This window comes from Cydia fagiglandana, chromosome 2, assembly GCF_963556715.1.
Source record: "Cydia fagiglandana chromosome 2, ilCydFagi1.1, whole genome shotgun sequence".
Taxonomy (NCBI): domain Eukaryota; kingdom Metazoa; phylum Arthropoda; class Insecta; order Lepidoptera; family Tortricidae; genus Cydia; species Cydia fagiglandana.
The window spans coordinates 8,683,586-8,704,779 of NC_085933.1; the positions used below are offsets into that span (position 1 = coordinate 8,683,586).

The 21,194-nt window shown below is 36.0% G+C and overlaps 1 protein-coding gene and 2 long non-coding RNA genes across 5 annotated transcripts in view; 2 read left to right on the plus strand and 1 right to left on the minus strand.

Annotated features, from left to right (window-relative positions):
• The window catches only part of LOC134675377 (autophagy-related protein 16-1), a 233,838-nt gene that overhangs the window by 24,530 nt on the left and 188,114 nt on the right, over positions 1-21,194 (plus strand). The gene's annotated exons all lie outside the window — the stretch shown is intronic.
• On the plus strand, positions 615-2,496 carry LOC134679606 (uncharacterized). Its single transcript, XR_010100360.1, has 3 exons — positions 615-977; positions 1,075-1,307; positions 2,227-2,496. It is a non-coding gene; the product is annotated as an uncharacterized LOC134679606 (long non-coding RNA).
• Positions 2,180-4,384, minus strand: LOC134679607 (uncharacterized). The gene is made up of 3 exons (XR_010100361.1): positions 3,887-4,384; positions 3,261-3,389; positions 2,180-2,378 (listed from the first exon to the last, which is right to left on the minus strand). It is a non-coding gene; the product is annotated as an uncharacterized LOC134679607 (long non-coding RNA).

The following is a 21,194-nucleotide window of genomic DNA, read 5'->3' on the forward strand; positions in this document are numbered from 1 at the left end:
CCTTGAGGAAAGTAAAAAAAAAGTGGTCGGCCTCACCTTAGCCTGGCAGTTTTTGCAGTCCGACCAGATTTATTGGGTCACGTGAGAGCTACAATTTACCTCATCGAAAAATAGAATGAAACAAACGGATTATAATAGCTAAAATAAGCCTGTTGACGTATGTCTTGGTCGGCCTCACCTTAACCTGGCAGTTTTTGCAGTCCGACCAGATTTATAAAAAAATCATCAAAACATTTTTATCGATAAATCGTATGAAACTTGTATGGTACGATAGCTGCCTTTGAGAACAGTAAAAAAAAATGGTCGGCCAAATCCTGTGTTGGCAGGTTCCTGTCTCCGACCAATTTTGTGGTACCACGTGAGAGTTACAATTTACCACATCGAAAAATAGAATGAAACAAACGGATTATAATAGCTAAAATAACCCTGTTGACGTATGGCTTGTTACGGGCGGCTTTCATAAATTCAATGTGGCAGTGTGCGGCAGAATCCACTTGCATCAAATTTGATGTAACACATTGTGGCTGGACATTAAGAGATGAAATGTGTAAGATCAAATGGTTTGAAGGACACATAACGCCTTTGCGTGTCGAAGAAATAACAATAAGATAATCACTTACAGCCGTATTCATAAAAAATCCTTAAATGAGGAATGATCAGCTTATTAGCTAATCCGCTGTTTAGGCTTAATAAGCCGTTGATAAGAACCATGATTTATAAACGTTTATTAGGGGCTTCTTAACTAATAAGCAGATTAGACGCGTTATGTTGGCATCTTGGCGCATCATAGACTAAAATATGGCTGAACATTAAATTAAAAAAAAAGTTTGACAGCAGCACTAGCGGCCAATCGTAATATCATGAAGAAGTTGATTTACTATTTTGACTAATTTTCGGAATTATCTCTTATTAAAATAGCTTCTGTGCCACAAAAATAATTAAAGATTGCTGCATGGCCGGAAATTTTATAAAACTTGGTGAGTAACTACGTTTACAGACAAGTATCTTATACAGCAACAAGTAATAATATGAGTTCACTGCAATGTTGATATACCTATATCTTATTGCTTTTAGTTTCAATATTATGTGGAATGGAGTCGAAAGAAGTGGGGTTCTTTCAAACTAACCGAGAAGTGCATAATTAGCGAAGAGAAGAAGTCGAAGCCAGATACCGTACCAGACCCCACTCGCCTCCGCAAGAAGAACCATTGAATAATGGTTCATGAGTTCACACTAATTTATTCTGGTTGCGGCAGAAATTCACAACGGGTCAACAAAACGAAGTCCATTCAGACTCACTAAATCAGGTATGAACAATGTCCTATACTTTCTTGTTTACCTTACATACCTGCAGTGTTTAGAGTTAGACAAAGAAAAGTCTGCAGCGATTTTGATGATAACTCTAGGTACAGTTCAAATTTTGGGCATGACCATCTATTTATAATATATTATAGACATAGGTACGTAACATAAAATGTAGTATCTGAACATGTTAAGATTGACACTTGCATTGACGGCTTTGACATTATTTAAAGGTTATAACACTTATAAATTTGGTAAATTTATCCGTGCTTTGTGGAGCTTGGTGTATTTGTTTAAAATTATGCATAGGTACCTACCTATTATAGGTATTATATTTCTTAACCATACAATGGAACCAAATGATAATTATATGTACAAGTGATGTTTTATTGTAACAAGCCGTTGTGTCGCGAGTTTACTTCTTGTCATCGTGTCATTAGTAATAATTTTGTAATGGTATTTATTTTATGCATGGAACAATGCGATGGTTATTATACTCGATCACCTAGCCAACCTACTTACTACGAGGAAGGATGGTTCACAAATTAGGCAGTATTTAAATACCAGTGTACAGGTGTGTGTATAGATACTGTGTACCTGCTGATTAAAAATAAGATGTTTTCTGCGTACAGTTGGTTATAATTAAGTTGGCTAATCTATATCTCATCAGACAGTTTGGACATCTATTCCAGAGAGTTTGCAAGGTCAATGTACAATGATATCATATTATAGTACCTAATAGGTAATGAATAATAAATGAAGTCATATTGATCTCTGTCTATAGCTTAAAATGATACTTAGTTACCATAACTATATTGAATCATGTGACCCTAACTTAAGTACATCCATTATATCATAAGCTAAAAATTAAAGAAAATTGTTGAATACAAAAATACTTTTATTCAAATTATTGCATCTTTTCAGATCCTGAAAGTACCATCATTAGCCACTGTTATTGTTGAATAACTCCAGGCTTTGGAAGAAAAGCTGTGGCCTGTGAACAGCTGTGAATATTGGTCAGAGAAGTGTAACTGACTCCGTACACTGCAAGTCCCAGCAGGAAATCAGCAAGAAACCTAAAAGAAAAAAAACATCAAAATGAAAACCTAGCTTGATTTAGGTTGAAGTAATAAAATTGTTCTAATTTAATTGGTGTTTTATTTTACTAATTAAATATATTTTTTGACTTGTTAAGGTTTGTACAATTTTTATTAATGATGTACAGTCACCTGCAATAATATGTTACACAACAAAGGCCCATAAGAGCATTGCACATTTTTGCAGCCTTCGAAGAGTAACATATTATTGCAGGCGACTGTACCCATATTGAAATACTCAAAATTCCATTTTTCTAATTACAATGCAATAAAATCTTAAATGTATCTAGCAGTCTAATAGGGATGTTTCCTGTACTTAAAATAAATTATGTCACACCATACCATGTATAAAATAAAGCACCAGATTATTATTAGAAAATAAATTTTCATATAAATACCATAATAGCAAATCATTTTGAGAGTTCTAAAAAGGAAAGTAGGACCCTATTTTGCACATATTTATGATATTCATGTGTTTGCAATATTGTTCTGATGAAAGTGTACAATTTATATAAAGTAAAGTAGATATTCATAGGTAAGTTCATGCTATGTACCTAGTTCAAAGAAGTTCAAAAATAATATTGGTAATTAATGGTTCTTTTGTAGAATAAAATTAAAAGGTATTTTTGAATACCAGACAATGACAAGGACAAGTTTAGTGCTGCCCATCTGATATTAAGCACTGCAGCCTACAGGCAACTAGCGGAGTTACAAATAGCCGACAGTGCATTTTTGGGAGCACTGGAAACCTTAGCGTCAAGAACAGGTAGGTATAGAATCCAACCTGGATGACCATACTGAATAATTAGTTGACATAAATGAAACTTTCATTCTATAAAGTTCAGCTTGCAATATTTTTACCTGGAGGCCAAATTGTTATGCTCAAAGCCAATATTGAGCAAACTGCCTATGCAATGACTGCATATACCCGTGACTTTTTCAGATTTTTCATCACTTTACCAGACTGACAAGAGTGCACACTTCTTTTACCTGTAAATAAGTTGATACTTTTAAGTAGTGCCTACTTACCTGTGATATTTTTTATTAAACACAGTCGGTTAAATATGTCTATAAAACAAGTTAACTTATGGTAAATATTATAATCTCATTAGGTATAATGGTTAGTTATTCAATTGCAAACTATGAACGAGATTGATGTACTCTTACAGGGTCTATAATATTATATAGGTAGGTATAATGTGCGCAAGAAATGCAATTAAATTTAAGTTTGCGAAATGCGAACACCCTGATCTTAAATTAAAAACAACGTTTCTGGCAAGTGGTAATAACGAATAACTAAAGGGTTTACGCACAAATATAAGTAAGTCCTCGCCGTGTCCGACGATGGCGACTCCTCCAAATATTTTTAATTAGGAACATGGAACGCTCTAATATTACTTGCCAAGCCAAACTTGGTTTCGAAAATGCGATTGTATGGCGGGCAATGAAGCTGGCCCGCATAGATTTAAGTGAATCTGGCGGTTTACCTATTTCTCCAAACGCCTAATAGCTGTGAGGGAGGAACTCGCTCCGTTTATGATGCATTTTTCCGACTACGCGATCATAGAATTCTGTTGCCTTCTTCGATATTTTGGTTAAACGAAAATCACCATACACAAAATCACATAAACAACTTATAAAAAGCGGGATATTTAGGTTTCGCGCCATTTTCGCACTATATCCAGGTATGTAATACGTAATTGCACATATTAAAGTTGTTTTCCATTCACATTTGGGATTTTAACCAAAACGTACTATTTGCTCTTGCTCTTGTCACTCTTGCCAAAATCAGCTGTTTCGTGACCGCCATCTTGTAAAATAGCAGATAATAAACAGATAAAGAAGGGTCCTCGGCTCCGTAACTTTCCGAGGATTTAATAAAGAGATGATCAACTGTTTAGCGCTAAAAAGTGTTTATGAATCACGTTTTGTGACATCCGGTTATCAGCAACTGATGATCAATGCTCTAACTGTTTATGAATACGGCTGTTAATATATGTGAGGTTATCTTGTGTATTTTTATTTATTTATATTTATTGAGAAGTTCAACAGCGTTTACATTAAATAATATACAAAAAACATGAGAACTTATAGCATAGCCAATAACAGAACTTCCTGTAATTTATACATAATAAAAAATCATCTGTGGGTAGACTTGTAACTTGTGCTGTACAAGAATCGTAAATATAACTTAATTTGTAAGTCTTTACGGTACAAGGAAAAAGAGAAAAAATTAATAATAACTGTAAACTGGAAAAAAAATCCTAAAATAGTAGGTATGGCTCTAATTTTGCGTAAACAATAAATAAAAAATAGTAAAATAAAAATACATACAGTACCTACATAAACGAGCGAATCTATTAGTTTGTATGCATTTATTGGAATTTATGTGTTCGTGTGTGTGTGTGTGTGTGTGTGTGTGTGTGTGACTACCAGGAAAGTTGCTTTGCAATTTGTGATTTAAAAACACGTCTGGAGGAGAAGAAAGGGTCAATGTTTTGGAACGATTTATTATAGGTACGTGCGATTCTACTCAGGATAGAATTTTGGCCATAATTGGTACGATGACAGGGAATATGGAATAGTGTGGTGTGACCCGTGTGACGAGTTCGGCGCGTGGGAGCGCGGAGCCCTAACTGTGACAGCAATCCAACGCAGTCTAGATGCCCGTTGAGAACATCGTGGAGGAACATTTTACCATTTATTTAAATTTTGGAAGGATCACGTGCAGTTTTTCCTCTTATATTACAAGTGTTCGATTGAAAACTAAGCTTTGGTGTATACCTGGATCACCTGCACGTACAAGAAGGCGTTTCATATACGCCCGCCCATCAGATAGGTACACAAAGTCATGATGCGTATGGAATACAGCATGTGTGGTCCTATTCTAGCTGTCACGTGGTATCACAAATTTGGTCGGACTGCAAAAACTGCCAGGCTACGGTGAGGCCGACCAAGCCATACGTCAACAGGTTTATTTTAGGTATTATAATCCGTTTGTTTCATTCTATTTTTCGATGAGGTAAATTGTAGCTCTCACGTGGTACCACAAAATTGGTCGGACACAGGAACCTGCCAACACAGGATTTGGCCAACCACTTTTTTATTACTGTCCTCAAAGGCAGCTATCGTACCATACAAGTTTCACACGATTTTTCGATAAAATTTTTTTGATGATTTTTTTATAAATTTGGCCGGACTGCAAAAACTGCCAGGTTAAGGTGAGGCCGACCAAGACATACGTCAACAGGCTTATTTAAGCTATTATAATCCGTTTGTTTCATTCTATTTTTCGATGAGGTAAATTGTAGCTCTCACGTGGTACCACAAAATTGGTCGGACACAGGAACCTGCAAACACAGGATTTGGCCGACCATTTTTTTTTACTGTCCTCAAAGGCAGCTATCGTACCATACAAGTTTCATACGATTTTACGATAAAAAAATTTTGATGATTTTTTCATAAATTTGGTCGGACTGCAAAAACTGCCAGGTTAAGGTGAGGCCGACCAAGACATACGTCAACAGGCTTATTTTAGCTATTATAATCCGTTTGTTTCATTCTATTTTTCGATGAGGTAAATTGTAGCTCTCACGTGGTACCACAAAATTGGTCGGACACAGGAACCTGCAAACACAGGATTTGGCCGACCATTTTTTTTTTACTGTCCTCAAAGGCAGCTATCGTACCATACAAGTTTCATACGATTTTTCGATAAAAAAATTTTGATGATTTTTTCATAAATTTGGTCGGACTGCAAAAACTGCCAGGTTAAGGTGAGGCCGACCAAGACATACGTCAACAGGCTTATTTTAGCTATTATAATCCGTTTGTTTCATTCTATTTTTCGATGAGGTAAATTGTAGCTCTCACGTGGTACCACAAAATGGGTGCGTCGTATAATATATACCAACATTTGATATAATCTAATTTTAATATCATTCACAACATATAACACACGTTGGGGCTACCAACAAAAATATATGTTTATAACATACATGGTAGAAATTCTCTAACATACTTCGTATATATTAATAAATAATATACAGTTTGTATTGGCTAATTATTTTTTATCTAACATTCATAACTTATAGGAATTATTACAAATAAAGATATTTGAAATATCTTATATATATTATAACATAATAATTACATAAGAAAAATACCTTCCAAAATATATGATCATACATGTAACAAAGTAATTAGTATCTTCTGCCGGTTGTTCTTTACTAAAGCAGGTCTCCGTTAGGTACGACGACGAGCGAAGCGAGGAGGAGTGTTAGGTTGAACTGCGAACAAACAGTGCGCGAGCCGAGCGAGCGAAGCGAGCGTGCCGCGGCAGCGGCCGGCGAAGCGCCAGAACGAAATTGGTCCATGGTTCAATAGCTTACCGGATTTTATTATTCATTTATGTTATTAGATCTTGTAACTGATATAGTTTTTGATCGTTCGACTATATAATTTTTATGAAATTCAAGTTTTATACAATATTAAATTATCTACATTGAATGTTATTCAAAAACAAATTAGCCATTATGTCATTATACGATTTGGGTTTTATACAATGCAAAACTTATATTATTCAAAATTATACAAAGTGAGCGTATATTTTGTGAATGTTATATTAATAATTGGTATATATTATATTACTTACCCCCACAAAATTGGACGGACAGAGGAACCTGCCAACACAGGATTTGGCCGACCACTTTTTTTTTACTGTCCTCAAAGGCAGCTATCGTACCATACAAGTTACATACGATTTTTCGATAAAAAAAATTTGATGATTTTTTTATAAATTTGGTTGGACTGCAAAAACTGTCAGGTTAAGGTGAGGCCGACCAAGACCTACGTCAACAGGCTTATTTTAGCTATTATTATCCGTTTGTTTCATTCTATTTTTCGTTGAGGTAAATTGTAGCTCTCACGTGGTACCACAAAATTGGTCGGACACAGGAACCTGCCAACAAAGGATTTGTCCGACCACTTTTTTTTTACTGTCCTCAAAGGCAGCTATCTTACCATACAAGTTTCATACGATTTTTCGATAAAAATTTTTTGATGTTTTTTTTATAAATTTGGTCGGACTGCAAAAACTGCCAGGTTAAGGTGAGGCCGACCAAGACATACGTCAACAGGCTTATTTTAGCTATTATAATCCGTTTGTTTCATTCTATTTTTCGATGAGGTAAATTGTAGCTCTTACGTGGTACCACAAAATTGGTCGGACACAGGAACCTGCCAACACAGGATTTGGCCGACCACTTTTTTTTTTACTGTTCTCAAAGGCAGCTATCGTACCATACAAGTTTCATACGATTTTTCGATAAAAAATTTTTGATGATTTTTTTATAAATCTGGTCGGACTGCAAAAACTGCCAGGTTAAGGTGAGGCCGACCAAGACATACGTCGACAGGCTTATTTTAGCTATTATAATCCGTTTGTTTCATTCTATTTTTCGATGAGGTAAATTGTAGCTCTCACGTGACCCAATAAATCTGGTCGGACTGCAAAAACTGCCAGGCTAAGGTGAGGCCGACCACTTTTTTTTTACTGTCCTCAAGGTCAGGTATCCTACCATACAAGTTTCATTCTATTTTTCGATGAGGTTTTTTTTGATGAATTTTTGTCCAACGTTTTTGCCATTTGTACAAAATCTGCCAGGTTAAGCCTAGGCCGACCAAGTGCGTTGGAATCTACTAAATGTCAGGTACCTCTACAGGGTAGGTATATTCTATTTTTTGATGAGGTTTGTTTCATGCAGCCGGCTCCCGGACTAGTAGATTTATAGGGTTTTAAAATGTTGATTTGTTAGAGAAGTAAATTGTATGGACAATACTATAATGCCCATTGCATGAAAACGGCACTTTTCAGTTAACAGCTTTTTCTGCTTATTTTGTTTTTTATTTTAAATCATGCTCTCTTTCGGTTTTAAATTATCTTTTATTTTTGTTCTCGCAGAGTTGTACCATGATATGACGTAAGTAATTGCTTTTATAGACACTGGTCTATTTTGAAAAATAAGTACATATTTGAAGTCAATTTTCTGTGCCCGATATTTTTTATCCAGATTGTAGCGGGATTCATCTGTAGAAATCTTTTTTTAAATTGTTTTTCCGTAACAAATCTATGAATCTAAACGTTCAGTTTTATCACTTTAAACCAAAGAACCCTAACAAGCATGGTAATATCAGACAATGACAGTGTTAGGAGGCGGGGTCACGAACACGATCCTCCATTAACGGATTGTTAGCGCGTCAGCTCGTTCGTGATCCCGCCTGATCACTTCCGACGAGCCAAGTCATCCCTCATCGAGTTTACTTACTTCACTTATAATAAAATTTGGATATTTATATCTACATCCATTTATTCTTACACAATCTTATAAGTACAGTCATCAGCAATAGTAAGTTACACAACTAGGGCCGCAAAAATATATGACGCGCTCTTATTGCGCTCCAAATAAGAACGTGTCACATATATTTGCGGCCCTAGTTGTGTAACTTACTATTGCTATTGACTGTACAATGGCCTAGTCCCACAGCTCAATAAGGTTTGTGTTGTTGCCATTTAGAAGGAAGAAATAGTTTTTGACCCTGTTTATTAGGTATTAATTAGAATAATTAGTTAATTACTTTTTTGCCAGAAATTTGCTTTACGACGGGGTAGAGACTGGACAAGGATAGGGATGGGGTAAATAAAAAAATATTTTGTGCTTTTCAGTGGATTGGTTATTGAAGGTAAAAAAAACTTACATAATTAAGTTACTATTTTTCTATCCTTATCTTGATCTCCTATTTCATTTCGACCGAAATTTTACATCATTAAACACTTTTTCAAAAATAGATTATACTGCTAATAAACAGTATGCCCATGTTCCCATCCTCAAAAAAGGCCGGTTTTTGTTGGATAGATAGAGTAGGCACAATGACGTAAGCCATCAATAAATAATCGCAAATGAAACAATGGTATTCTTTTAGTGGTATGAAACAAGTTGTGTCTTATCTTAATATTTGTAAGTACTCAAAACATACCATTATTCCAATCTCTTATCTCATAAATACATCAGACTGTCAGTCAGAGGTAAATTATTATGTACATTGTAATGATAATACGGGGTTCAATAACCATCACAGATGTCGTTCACGTGCCGCCCACCTGAGTGGTTCTGAATGCGAATCATCACGAATCCTTGTGCAATCATACTCAGGACCTCAACATCAACAAATTGGAGGGTCCGTCCGCCCATTCGTCGACCGATCGGCGTAAAAAATACTGGAAGCGGCGTTAGCGGCGGCGTGGGCGAAGAATATGCTGATTTTGTTTGTCACTACTATTTAAATTATACGCCTGTCAAACGATGCTTATCGACTTCATGCTTTCGTGTCAATCTATTATGTAAGATATGCTTCAAGTAATGCAATGATTTATGACAGTCTTCTGATATTCGTATAAAGTTTTTAATGAGATTGCATGACACTGGACATTGCCTGGATGACTATTTTAATGTTATAGTCTATTATATAAAAACTAACGAGGTTGATCACTTCAGCTAAGAATATATATTTAATGTAATATTTATCATTTATGATATCGTTCTGCATAATGTGCATTGTCTGTAATTATTCAATTGATTATTGATTAGGCTAATTCCCACAAGATGTTCGTCATGTACTTGGTCTATCGTCATCAGCTTATCTCAACAATCAAATCTACATCTAGCAACATTATTGTTGCTAGATGTAGATTTGTACAATCCAATTACGAGTAGGATCCAATAAATTAGTACATATAAAAATATATTACTAGAAGTGACTTAGAATTGAACAATAAATTACACTATACATAAACTCTCGCCTGGCATTGGGCACAAAAGGATCATCCATAAATATTTTAACTACGAGTGCTACAAGTGACATTTCTGTCGCATTTCTATATTCTCATGACCTTTAGGGCTCACTACAGGTTTCAGTGGGCGTGTTAATTATGAGTATACAATAATCGTCGTATCTAGTTTTAATCACTATCATTGTTTTTAGTTTCTCTGTTTATTTTCGCATCGGGATAGCATCTGCGTGATGGCGAACTCACAGCCCGTCGAGATGCAAATAAGTACACAAATTGCGCCACGAATGTTCTTACCGGCGCCGTACAATTGTCGTAGGTAGGGAGTTTATAACGAACCGAAATCGATCATTGTTCGCTCCGTGAGCGGACGAGCTTCGACCGCGCTTCTTCAATTTTGTATGCAAAGTGATTTACGATCTGCTAACTGATTCGCGTTTAACGATATAACAGCTGGTTGTCATTATGCAACTGCCTATTTGCTCGTTCTTGGATCTTTATTCTGACTTGTTGTAAAAAAAGAGAGTTAATCACATGAAGAGAAATTGCACATTGCTGGCTGAGTCGTGGTGTCTTGTTATCTTTAGTGGAATTTTATTACATACCTAACTTTTTTTTGCGTTATAAATCTATAGAGCCACTTGCATCATTCTACTAACTCGGGGTTAACCGGTTAAACCTAGCGTTACCATGTTACCAGTACAATTTGACACTGGGTTAACAGTTTAACCGCTAAACCACGGGTTAGTAGGATGGTGCAAGTGGCGCTTAGAGTTTGTGTTCGGTATTGAGGCAATAGTACATTATTGTCGAGGCTCGGAAGTAGCTACTTGCAGGCTGAGGATTCGTTTTAAACGGACGACCTTGGGAGTCCGTTTAATTGAATCCGAAGCCAGCAAGTAGCCTTCCAGCCGAGTCATATATAGTGCTTTTCTCAAAAATGGTGCAAGAAATATAAATATCATAGAAATATTTTACAAAAACAACATTCTTACGTATATGTTTTCACAGAACAAAGCCCTTGCCGCCTTTTTATTTTTTTTTAATAAAAAAATAGAAGTGTATTTTTCTGCCGAAAATACGCCAACCTATTTGAGACAGCTAAATAGTCGCGGTACTAATCATCTGTTTGGCTGTTTAATGGGCCTGTGCCTTCATTTGATATGGCCATTTCAACTTTTAAAAAGTTTGGAACTCGACAAATAATGGAATTTGTATGCAACATTGCAGTCCTAAAATCGAGACTGCAATGTTTTTAACTTTTTAATTTTTGGCTGACCATAAACTCCGCGCTTCGCGACCTATTTTTTAGATGGCAAAGTCGACTTTGCCGTCCATTTTTGAGAAAAAGTACATTAAATGTGCCCACCAATTATAAAGTTTTTATTGCGCCTGAAATATTAAAATCCCTTTTACAAAAATGACCATACTTAAAAAAAAACATTATGTTTGTTACATTACATGTATCTAATAAAATATAGGTTCGTAAAAAAGGAGAAACATAGAGATAGTAAGTACAGTACCCTTACCACAACTTACTGTGCCTTGGCAGTGTCAAACTGACATATTCGCTAAATCGCGCGGACTAATATGCGAGAACGAGGGGGATGCATAGAAAGGAAGTTATGCAGAAACTTCCTTTCTTACGAATATGGCAGTTTCAAACTGATAGTACCCGTACAGTTGGTTTACTTTGCTCCAAACATGTTGATATATGTATATGCTGATTTAAACTAGACCATCACAACTGTTATGTTGTAACACTTAAATGAGGTTGTGATATTGTTTTCATGTATCAACTATTAGAGCACAATTATCCAAGAGGGAACAAAGCAGGCACATCGTACCCTAATATAGGTAGAGATTACAATTAATTTACTTTTAGGCACAACGAGCATGGTCATTAGAGCAGTCGTGTGCATGGTGCAATCGCGGCTGCATATTCTCTCAAGTGGGTCCATATTGGCTCATATACAATTTATTATACGAATATTTCTAATAATACCGCTTTGTAGTCATAATCATTGTTTTTCCGAAAATTGTTACTCATATATTTTTTTTATAGTTTTTTGTGCTACTACCTACATTATTCATAACGATACATATTCAATTTTTTTTTACTCATAATATTGTCACTGAGAATGTATCTGTGCCCATAATGTTATTTGTAAGAATTTCTCGAAGACTAAGGCGGGAGCATTTGCTCTCGCTACGCTCGCTCACTGTGAGGGTCACAGGATTTCGGTTCTGTGAGGTTCGCAGTTCTAACCTAACCTAACCCACCATTCTGGCAGCATTTCGGTTTTGTGAGAGTCGCAGTTCTAACCTAACCTAACCCACCTTTCTGGCAGCATTTCGGTTCTGTGAGGGTCGCAGTTCTAACCTAACCTAACCCACCATTCTGGCAGCATTTCGGTTCTGTGAGGGTCGCAGTTCTAACCTAACCTAACCCACCTTTCTGGCAGCATTTCGGTTCTGTGAGGGTCGCAGTTCTAACCTAACCTAACCCACCTGTCTGGCAGCATTTCGGTTCTGTGAGGGTCACAGTTCTAACCTAACCTAACCCACCTTTCTGGCAGCATTTCGGTTCTGTGACGGTCGCAGTTCTAACCTAACCTAATCCACCTTTCTGGCAGCATTTCGGTTCTGTGAGGGTCGCAGTTCTAACCTAACCTAACCCACCTTTCTGTGCAGCATTTCGATTCTGTGAGGGTCGCAGTTCTAACCTAACCTAACCCACCTTTCTGGGAGCATTTCGGTTCTGTGAGGGTCGCAGTTCTAACCCAACCCACCTTTCTGGCAGGATTTTAACCTGACTTGACCTACAGGTGCATGCTGTTATAAATAAAATCAAATATGTCAAAATCGATATGTCGAGTAATAATATATGCATAAATTTTAGTAATAGAGATATTTATGTAGAATGACATTATGAATATAATAAATTCGAAGTTCCAATGAGTATTGTTTAAAATGAAAATGTACAATGATCATTAGGATGTAAAATTATATGAGATACATTTTCGGAGTTTCAATAATCGAATTTGCAATTTTATATGAACTTTGGCGCACCCCTCTCAAGTAACCGAAGATTCGCTCCAATTACATGTATGATAAAATATTATCCACCATCAATCCAAACAGTATATAACTTTAATTTACTATGCAAACACGCAAACGGATGCCCTCAATTACGTATCACTCATCTTCACGGACGGATGGGTAATTGCCCAATGGCCCTTACTGCTAAAAAGCAGTCGCTCAGTGTGACTAAATTAATTTTCTGTAATTATTAAAAATTACACACTTCGGTATGTTATGACGTTCGTCATTAACCCGCAAACGATGTGAATTTGCATGTTACCTGCAGACTGTATTTAAATTTTACTGAAAAACCGGCCAAGTGCGTGTCGGACCACGTATAATAAGGTTCCGTATCTTTCTACGAAAAAGCCATACAAGCCTTTGTACTTCTTACTAATTGTATGTTATTTTTAATGTCTTTTTGTACTATAAAGAGTTTACTACTACTACTACTACAAGCAAAAGGGCGTACCTTTTCCAGGTTATCACTGTTTATCCGTGCAATTTGGCCAAAATACGCAAGCACTTTTCGTAAGCAATACGAGGACTACACTAACTATTTGTATGGAGTGCAACTTAACATTATTTTATTTTTAACTTCTAAAATAAGTAGCGGGTTACAAAAACACTTAAGGTATGTTCCATATTTCATTATAGCTTAGGTATAGTTCACGAGTAAAATGGCTGTGACATACGGACATACAGACGGACGGACGGCCAGACGGAAATGATGAAACTATAAGGGTTCCGTTTTTGCCATTTTGGTTACGGAACCCTATAAATAAGGTAGTCGTGAGAATTTGCCTTTATATGGCAGCGAGTCAATTTAAAAATGAAGTCATAATAGTTTAATCAGGAATGACTCTGCCTCTTGAGTAAAAAAGTGCCAATGGCACTGGTGCACTCTAAAAAAAATTTGGTTGGCCCTATCAATATCTTGATGGCCGTAATCAAGCATCTTGATTCCATACGAGCCTAACAAGAACTTAAACACATCAAACAAGGTAATTCTGATTGCTATTACTATTGTTAGGTAACTGAACCAATTAAGATCTTGTTCAATATTTACACGAAAAATAATTATGCTAACTAATTGATCCTAGTAAGATCAACTAAGGGCTTGATAATGAAAACAAACAAGTTAGTTTAACTAAGATGTAAATCAATGTGAACATGAAGAATTACTGTATTAACTATTTGACCCAAATAAGTTCAACTAAGAACATGATTACACCGACTTATGGCGTATTAGCCTGAACTAAGATATTGGTCAATTTGAATCTTAATTGTTTAATCATTTCAACTAAGATGTAAATCAATGTTAACATGAAGAATTACTGTATTAACTATTTGACCTAAATAAGTTCAACTAAGAACATGATTACATCGACTTATGCATCTTATTAGCCTGAACTAAGATATTGTTCAATTAAAATTTTAATTGTTTAATCATTTCAACTATGAAGCTTGTTTAGTACAATACCATTCTTGTTCAATTGTACTATGACTTTCTTTGTCGCATTTACTAAAACATTTCTTTCAGATCTCTAGTTTTTATACGCGCCGTGCTGAATAATGCTGGTGGTCACTACATATTCGTTTAAATTTATAAAATTTAAACGAATAAGTAGTGAATAAAATATAACAACAAAGAAAGGGATAAAACATAATTAAACTAAATCAAGCCCGTAAAGTTTTATAAAAAGGGGGTAAATGAATAAAACAAAAAAAATATTATAATAAGATGTTATTTATTCATTTAATCATTTTGAAAGTAAACGTTTTGCATTTAAATTCACACGCACGGATCCGTGTCTAAGCATACGAGGGGTTAACACTCGTTGCTCCAATCACGTTCACACTTGTTGGTCTATCCAAGCACACTACACTCACAGTGTCACTACGCGAGTTTGATTCGGATGTCACTGGTTGTTTTTTAGTCAAACAAATCACAAGATTCCACACATTTGACAGTTTAAAAACCCATGTTCACGATTAAAATTGTTGTATTTGTGAATTAAGGCTTCTCTTACCAATCTTGGTATATAGTGGCGTGCTGTCGAAATGACCTTGGGCTATGCAGCTCGATCCAGTGACTTATACCCGACTCAAGGTGACACTGAGCAATAGCTGACTTGCGAGCGTCGTTGTTCTTGACCGCGGCGATGTGGTCTTTAATTCTGCAGGCAATAGTGCGTTTGGTATGCCCACTGTACGAACTACCACAACTGCAATCAACTTTGTACACACCAGGTTTTTCCAGAGGAATAAGTAATTGAATGAGCTTAACGCAACTGCGTGCTACAGAGACTGACTGCTCGGTCGCACGCGCCACGAGAGGGGCGCGGGCGGGGCGGAGAGCGGGTGTACAGGCGGTCCCCCTACTTATCTCTTGATTGATCGGATTAACCGATTATTTAATTTAATTATTAAGAAAATCGATTTAACAAATAATTCTTAGTAGAATGGAATATTCGTTTCGTAATCAATACAATAACTTGATCATAATGGGATTGAGTGTTTTATCTTCGTTGTTCTAAATATTATATGTTTAGTTGATTCAACTAGCAAATCCTATGTAAATCAACAAAGACAAAATAATCAAATTAACTATTAAAATGTTCATAACTATTAACATATTTATCTGTTTTAATTAAATTGTTAAGGATTGAATTAACCTACGTTACATAATTATGCCAACAAGTTAATAATAGATGCAAAGTATACAATTGTTAGGATTAATAACATACCTACTTTATTAGTTCAATCACAGATTCACTTATTGTTTTAAGTAATCAGCTTTATTTGAGTTATATAAGATCGTTATTGTTGTAATTAACTTAACGTCAACTAAGAGAAAACAGCTCTTAGTTGGTCTTCATTTTTTAGAGTGTGCAGGAATAAGCACTATCCGTGTTATGTCTATAATTTAAAGGGCCATATGTACTGTAAAACGTTGTATGATACACATGCGAATTAGGTATTGCGCAATTCGTGTCAATTTAAAACATTTTCTTTGGTTGTGTTTCTTTCTTCGTTGCGAATTTCTGACTTTCCGCACTTGTATCGTAAATAACTATTACGATATATTTCCAATACATTGTTTATTGCACATTCGCTTTGATTTGGGTTGAAAATAATTCAATATGAAATACATTTCTTATTTTCTGGTTTTATTTCTTCTTAACCGACCGTAAAAAGAAGGAGGTGTCAGTTGGACCGTATTTTTTATTGTGCCAAAATGAAGAATTAGCACGTCGATGTAACTGTAAGTCGCTACTGTTTTTTACTTGTTTGTCCGTCTAGTACCGTGCGTCCGCCTTGCACAGTCATAAAGCGGTCGATGGAAGCCTATTAATAATTAGCTTATAGCGCTATTGTCTGCAGGCGACGCCCGTCCACTCCGTGGGACCGGTTCATTTGTAGGTAATTAAAGAGGCGTCGAATTAATAGTACATTATTGTCGAGGCTCGGAAGTAGCTACTTGCAGGCTGAGGATTCGTTTTAAACGGACGACCTTGGGAGTCCGTTTAATTGAATCCGAAGCCAGCAAGTAGCCTTCCAGCCGAGTCATATATAGTGCTTTTCTCAAAAATGGTGCAAGAAACATAAATATCATAGAAACATTTTACAAAAGCAACGTTCTTACGTATATATTTTCACAGAGAAAAGCCCTTGCCGCCTTTTTATTTTTTAATAAAAAAAATAGAAGTGTATTTTTCTGCCGAAAATACGCCAACCTATTTGAGACAACTAAATAGTCGCGGTACTAATCATCTGTTTGGCTGTTTAATGGGCCTGTGCCTTCATTTGATATGGCCATTTGAACTTTTAAAAAGTTTGGAACTCGACAAATAATGGAATTTGTATGCAACATTGCAGTCCCAAAATCGAGACTGCAATGTTTTTAACTTTTTAATTTTTGACTGACCTTAAACTCCGCGCTTCGCGACCAATTTTTTAGACGGCAAAGTCGACTTTGCCGTCCATTTTTGAGAAAAAATTCTTATCTGTTCATCGTTCTCAAAGCGATGACTTTGTGCTCGCGATTAATTATCATTTTAGTAATACCTGTTTATAAACTTGATTTGGAACATTTTTTTTTTGTTTATGTTGGTTTGATTGTTTAACTTTTTCATTGAGACTATTGATAATTCAATAAGACTGCGCTTAAACTTAACTGTACTTCATCAGCTAAGGTTAGTTCATTAAAAACTTGTTATTTTTTGCTGTTTGTTTTTGTTGACGTCGTATCTATAAATAGTTGTCACATAAGATTGTATTTACCGTTTTATTTGGTCAATGTTTTTATTTAATCTAATTGGTAATGACTTTGCCTACGAAGCTGGTGGTCCTAGGTTCGCATCCCGGCAAGATATTTATTGTGTGTAATGAGCACAGATAATTTGTTCCTGAGTTATGATTGTGGTTTGTATACAAACTTACTTTATAAAGTAAGGTTAGTTAGACCTATCTGTATGTATTTGTATGTACATATTTATCTATGTGTATTTGCTTTATTTTTTTATTAAATTATCAATACACCGTACTCCCTTTTGCTTGTAATGTACATGATACTAATAGCCCCCGTTTAGCCAATTCTGACAGAATGGTAACTACGGAATCCTACACTGATCATGGCCCGACATGCTCTTGGCTAATTATTTACTACTTGTAAATACTAAAACTGTCGTAAATTTCAAAACCACCTTAAAGGCGAAGTTTGTTTTCTTTTATAAAAATCTATTCTTTATACTTGTTGCTTTTTAGAGTAGGTATGCTTTAAGAACAGCTTTATTACTTTACTTTTACTTTCTTTTTAACAGCGAAAGTGTGCCAGTTTATTGTTTAAAAGGCTTCGTTAATGCTCATTTGCCATAACAATAGCGACATTTAAAGTTGGAACAGCTAATCAATAACCCTTAGTCATTCATATCAATAAAACAGGCATTTTGCAATGTGTACTACTTCTTTCATTCTATTTATTGTTCATTTAATAGCCAATGCGCTTTTGAGTTTCCAGCGTGACTCATTTATTGTAATACTTAATCAGATTACATATTTCATGAGAACCGAGCCTGCGCGCAATGTTTCATCTGTGTCGCGATGCCGAACGCTAGATAAAATCTTCAAATACGTGTATTCGTTGAATAAGTAGATCCAGGATTGGTTCAAGGATCTGATGCTGATCGACCCTCCGCGATCGCCTAAGAACCTGTTAAGACGAGAGCATTATTCTGTTTAGCTTAGGAATCAAATTGAATTCCACGTTACATCTATTTCAAGAATCTGATGCCCCGTGACAGATGCCTGTCAATCTTCGATTATGCAGCTCGGTTTATTTGTTCGCCGCTTCGGCAGCGTGTGCCTACTCGCAATTCTCGGTAGCTGCACACTGCGTTATTTTATGAATATTTCATATTATTGTAAACGACTTTATCTTTCCAACAATGTTGCATAGAACATTTTGGTTTTATGGACCATTGAAAAACACTACCGGTTTATTGGCGACAAGTAACGGTTGCAAGAAATCCAAGTATGTGCTACTTTGAAATGTCGCCCTGTCTAAAAAAGTAAAAATATTTTTATCGTATTTATATATGTGTGAGGATTTATGTATGTGGTCCCGCTTAGGCTCAAGACTTAATGCCTCATTACAATGGTTTTAAAGGTAGGCAGTATTGTCTATGATTAGCGTTTCTGGATTACATCTTAAAGACGAAAGTGGAGCACCCGCGCGAAATCGCCTTGTCTTACAAACGCAGTCCTCATTTTCCTCTCTGGAAATTAACATTATTGTAAATATTTTGTATATCAACCACGACTATACGTACAATATTTTTTCGTATTTTTCGTGACTATATAGAGTTAGAAGCATTTAAAAATTTGAAATCTGTTTTCCGCTCCTAATTTTTTGTCAATCAAAAATTGAAAAAGTCAAACGGGGCTCAGCTATGGTTATTATATATATTTTTATAAATATTTTTTCATAAATTGATATATATATATATATATATATATATATATCAATTTATGAAAAAATATTTTTCATAATGTTAATGTCCAGAGAGGAAAATGGGGACTACGTTTGTTTGGAGAAGCGGTCGTCCCCTTTCCTCTTAACGACCTATACCGTACCCAAATATTTTTATTATGCACTAGGTACTATAAAACTGTGCGCCGTAGACACTAAAGAGGGGCGCCGTGAGCCCATGTTACGTATCTATTTCGGATAGCCTGGGGCGCCGACATTAAATTTTAAACTTGCAAGTGCGCCGTCGACTGAATAAAATCTCATATATTAAAGAAAAACTGACAAAGTCATTCAGTGGCCTTGGCCGGAAGCCTGAAGGGCTTGGTCCCTTTTTAGTAGGTACCTATATGACGGCTATTTCATTTCATTTACTCGTTGTAATACAAATTGATCGTCTCAGCCATATCTGCAAATACTTTCCCGTAGTCAAACTCAATCATCAAACCAACCGTTGTACTCGTAGTCCGACGATGGACGAGGGTAGCACTGGTAGCACACGACGGGTCGTTGTGGAGATCATTAGGCATAAGAAGTCTTATGACCAACGCTGGAAGTCTTATCGTCTAATAAACTAATATTTACAGTCAGCAGCAGAAGTTGCTAAGCGAGCGAGGTGTTCAAAATGATCTTGACACGACTTTATTATTAAGAGAATAAGAGCGGGTTCAGGTAATTTTGAACCCTGAAAGTACCTACCTATGTTTGTAACTCTTCACAAACCTACTCACTTAAGTCTAAATAGGAGGCAGCTGAATTATGGCTTACACCTGAAGCAAAGCCCTGATTTTATGTCAGTGTCAACATTGCACAGCGGCAGAGCTTAGTTTTTAGGATTTAACATTTTGCCTCTGCGGTTAATCTCCAAATCAGTTTCGGCTCAAAACAATGCGGTCTCTGCGTCACTCGCTAATGGTTTATTTTGCAAGAGCGACACGTGCTGGTGTCGCGTGCCGCCGGCGGCCGCCGATTTAATCTCGGGCACGAATGTCGACGTGAGGCGTGCCCCTTCACACGTGATAGTGGCTAGCGAACCTTACCACAAGATTTCATCTCTTTGATGTCTGCCCAGCCTGCCTAATATGGCACAAGTATTCCACAAGAAAGTGTAAAAGTAATTTGTGACCTTTAAGGCATGCATGCGGCCTGCGCTTCTAATATAGTATGTAATAGTATACATACACGATGATCAATCTGTGTACTGATATCAACCAAAGCAAGAGATTTGATACTATGAGGAAAACTATGTTTTAAAGCATCTTTAATATCAGTAATTTATACAAACAGGCTACGGGATTGTTTATCTAATCATAAGTATTTATGGTTTATAGCAAATTTTGATCATTATACATATTTATAATACTTGAAATAATACTAACTATAATTTGCAAAAATTTGCCATCACAAGGCCCGATTCAGTCGTGTTACTACGTGAATTACCTAGGAGTGGGAAAGTCCAGTCTGCTCATATAGAAATTGTTGAACCAAGCAATTTCGTTATCCTGCTTTATCCATCCTAATTGAATATGCTATATTTATCAAGGCGCCTCATGCATAATAACATAATTACACAATTATGATTATTACCGCTGGGCTATAACATTGCCAAGAATTTTCGAACTGCATTTAAGTTGGCGGTTTTTAAAATTACGCCGACTAATCAAAATAGCTCCAACTTTTGAGGGCGAGTGCGTGTGTTTTTATTTTACCTACCTGATTAGTCGGACCACCGAAGTATTGTTATATACCACAGTTAGTACTGCAAATTTGATATTAATAGCATTCATTGTCTTGGTTTATAAATTGTTTTTTTTTTTTCTTTTTAGTTATTGCT